Source organism: Gigantopelta aegis, chromosome 10 (assembly GCF_016097555.1).
Source record: "Gigantopelta aegis isolate Gae_Host chromosome 10, Gae_host_genome, whole genome shotgun sequence".
Classification (NCBI taxonomy): Eukaryota; Metazoa; Mollusca; class Gastropoda; order Neomphalida; family Peltospiridae; genus Gigantopelta; species Gigantopelta aegis.
The window spans coordinates 40,948,234-40,952,554 of NC_054708.1; the positions used below are offsets into that span (position 1 = coordinate 40,948,234).

At 40.2% G+C, this 4,321-nt stretch overlaps 1 protein-coding gene across 1 annotated transcript in view; it reads left to right on the forward strand.

Moving 5' to 3' along the window:
• The first annotated feature begins 2,686 nt into the window (after positions 1-2,686).
• The window catches only part of LOC121382681, a 33,244-nt gene continuing 31,609 nt past the window's right edge, over positions 2,687-4,321 (forward strand). Inside the window, exon 1 of the mRNA XM_041512215.1 lies at positions 2,687-2,802. The gene's annotated coding sequence lies outside the window, so the exon portion shown is untranslated. The remainder of the gene's footprint in view (positions 2,803-4,321) is intronic.

Consider the following 4,321-nt stretch of genomic DNA (forward strand, 5'->3'; position numbering starts at 1 on the left):
ATGAATGAATATTTAACGACACCCTAGCACGAAAAATACATCGGCTATTGGGTATCAAACTATGGTAATGCAAACAAATAAAGTGATGATCAACATCAATATAAAAATTCAAGATTAAGATTTTACTCAAAACTTCAATTGTAGCTCGAAGAAAACAAGGGGATTTGTGCTGTATTGGCCATTCTCAAAGAGAATGTTACACCCCTGCACTACGGTGAGGTTACAGCACGCGCAGGGGCAAATACACTACATATCTGAAAATTGGCTAACCAAAATCCATTCAAGTGTGAGCCCTGGTACTACCCCAAGTAACGCGCGCACACACACACACACACACACACACACACACACACACGTATATATGTATATATGTATGTATGTATTGATATATGAATATCTATATATTGTATGCATATCGAGTTTGACTATTATATATATAAATATTAAAGCACTGGCGCTGAGGATAATTAAATCCCTTCTGGCCTTACAAATTGTCCGTAACTTGCAGACTTGCCACGATACGTTCTGAGCTATCGATTCATCCTTGTATGTATTGATGTATGAATATCTATATAGTGTATGTATGTTGAGGTTGACTGTTACATACATAGACATTAACACACTGGCGCAGGGGATAATGAAATCCTTTCTGGCCTCACAAATTGGCCCATGCCGTTGCTGGGACTCGAACCTGTGACACCGAATCGCCCGCAAATTGCAAGACTAACCACGATGTATGCGTGTGTGTGTGTGTGTGTGTGTGTGCATCTATCTATATAATATTACCAGATTTATATACACAAAGAAAAATGTTAAGCACCCCTAGATGTAATTAGTACTGAAATAGCCCCATTCGTAAAAACTGCAAATTACGTGACGAATATGTCAAGAATGGTGTTCCATCGAAATAATAGGAGAGTACAGTGACAACTGTGACGTCCCACAACAGAACGACATGCACGTGCATTATGCCACCCATGCTTTGCTCAAAATGCGGTATCAATACACTGCAATTGTTGCCATTTAATGTCACTGTCTTGCATTGATGAAATTTAATCGTTGAATATGGCACATCGATAGTTATCAGAGGCCCCAAGATGGCGTATTATTGGTATGTATGCGACCAGCATGACCTTCAAAAGTATAGGATGTCAACTGGGGTATCATTACACCGTAATCAGCAGACTGATACGACAACACGGGCATACCAATGTTGTAAAGGATCTCCCACAGTCAGGGAGACCGTGCCTGAATTCACAGCGCGAGGACAGGTCCCTGCTTCGGCTCGTACGTCGTCAACCCTTTGCTACGTCTCCTGTTCTGAAGAGCCAATGGTTACCCAATAGACGGATGTCAGCCAGAACAGTGAGAAATCGTCTGAAATGTGTGGGATTGAAGGCCAGAAGGGTCCTGCAACCAATTGTTGTAACGCATTTTGACAACCATCCACTCCCCACCAGACCTCTGTACATGGATGACAAAGCTAGGCCACATAGTACTCCAAACTAAAGCTGAGATGACCCTGCCCTGACCGGCCATGAGTCCTGACCTAAACCCGCTAGAGCATGTTTGGGACATCTTGGGGCGTCGAGTACAGGCACTGACACCACCTGTACAGACTCTGGCACAATTAGAGGCAGCTCTTCATTGAGAATGGCAGCAGTTGCCCATGCAGCAGATCAGACAACTTACTGGAGGGATGAGACGAAGGGTGGAAGTTGTCATCCGGGCACGTGGTGGGTTTACCGGATATTGATGATTTGTGTCATGAATGTCATCTGTGGACTTCAAATGACATTTTTCATCATCAGTCATGATGTTGACTTGTGTTTCTGACTCTGCACCTCCATACTTATTGTGCCTCAGTTTTGGGCTCAAATACAGCATATTGCAATTCTTCTCAGAATCATGATTAAAATTTCAAAAATGGATACACGTGTTATGTTTTCTTACTGTCAAAGATGTATTCTTGCAAAACACATTTGTTTTTCCGAGGTTATGATATCAGGCTTTCAACGCCAAACCTCGTAGTACAAGTCATTGTGAAAAATACAGGGGGTGCTTAACTTGTTTCTTTGTGTATATATAAACGTGTTTGAACTCTTTGGAACACACTGCGTTGTAAATCACCAGCAATAAACAAGTTTTTCTTTAATGACACCACTACTTCTAAAAACTGGCCCTTGCCTCCCCACGTCAGTGACGGCCCTGTTAAAGGCGCATACCCTAGTTTCAACTCGTAAAAATTAACACTAAGTTTAGTTAATCTACAAACCTGTAACACACTTGGATAAAGTTACAACAGAGTGAAAGAAGTCTGTTATGTTAAAACCGGAAAATATCCATAAAAAATAAACTAGAACTCGAATCAATAACCGCTACTTCTCATACGCACGAGCGTTTTTAAAACTATGAAAAAATGCTTTTTGTGATATTAGAAACAACAGGATGACCAGAAACACCTATTCTCAGATCTTTAATCTTCTTCGGAAATGGATAATTTAAACAATAAAATACAAGTAATGCTTGATTTCAGTGATCATAAACGGCTCTAATTGTGAAAATATGCTGTAGTGTTTAAAAACTAGGGTCTGTTCCTTTAACTGAGCTAGTGTACCGCGTTACACGGATGGTGCTGCATCGAGGTCAGTGACGACAATAATAATTACCAACTGTGACTCAACAACTATTTTGTCGTGCAGCGTTACACGTAACTAATGGAGTCTTCTTTTTCTTTCTTTTTTTAAATATTCCAGTCATATCGTCTGTGCTACAAACTATTCTGAAGAACAGTAAATAAAGGTAAGATCGGCTTCTGATGTATTTATTTACCTAGGTTTATGTCAATAATGATGTCTGATGCAATACCTGTATTCTATGTGTACTTGTACCACGCTTTGGAAAGAAGAAGGAAATGTAGTTTTTTTTAACGACGCACTCAACATATTTCATTTACGGTTATATGGCATCGGACATATGGTTAAGGACCACACAGACAATGAGGGAGGAAACCCGCTGTCACCACTTCATGGGCTACTCTTTTCGATTAGCAGCAAGGGATCTTTTATAAGCACCATCCCATAGACAGGATAGCACATACTACGGCCTTTGATGTACCAGTCGTGTTGCACTGGCTGGACAACGCTTTGGTGTCGGTCCCTTTGATTTTGCCTGTGGTGTATCCCATAGTTAGAACACGGGCGTGTCTAACCTAAATTTTAGCAATTGCTGAAATGGCTGAAGAAAGTTACGTCTATAAGTCACATCTAGACTTCAGCAGGAAGTAAATTAAAACATTGTTTAAAAAGTAACACTTTCACTAACATTAGTAATAAAGTTACAATATAAATCTGTCAAAAATAAAACAATAATCTGTATTAAAAAAACCTACAAAACCCCCACAAAAACAACAAACAACAACAAACAAACAAGCAAACAAACACACACAAAAACACGCAAACAAACTAAAATTAAATATTATTAAATAGTTTTTCTTTATTTTCCATTATATTACTAATCCGCTGCAACATTTTAAAAAGAGCACCTCCAATACTGAGGGAGTTAGCAGCGTTACAAGGACGCTTATAGCAAGGGCTGCGGAGCAGGGGGCCACAGAGGTTATGGCACACAACCCACTTTTCCCTCTTATTCTGTTCAGAAGACTTGAAATGGCGTATTTAACACCTGTTCTAAGGGAAGCATGTCCCCCCCCCCCCCCCCCCCACACACACACACCTCTCGCCCCGAAGTTTCGGGCTCACGTGCATTTTCATTCAGACATTTGCCTGTATAACAGTCTTGAAAAGTACACTTCTCCCCCCTCCCCCGCCCCCAAAAAACTACCTGTTGTAGGCATATATCTAATATCTATCTATCTATATATATACACACACACACACACACACACACACATATATATATATATATATATATCCTTCTGTCGTTTCATAACAACTCAACTCATAACGACGCAGCCCACGTATGGTTAGCCTACCCCTTAATATAAAATCATGGCCAAGCTAGTGCAAAAGTTCACCAACATATATATTATTACACGATAATTATCAAGCTGAGCAAGATATTACGTTCCCCACTACAAACCAATAAATGCATCGTATTCACCTGCTAAACATTTAATGTTTTCCGTGGCACTTCAAATTTCGAGGAGGGGTTACGCAGCACTCTCTGAGTCTCTTCTTGTATCCGCGCCTGTAATATCATCTAAGTCGTCATCTTAATCAATTAGTATTTCCGACATGTTTCCCCATATAGGCTAATCGAAGCAAGTAGTCCAAGGCAGACCCAATAAATTGCAAAACAC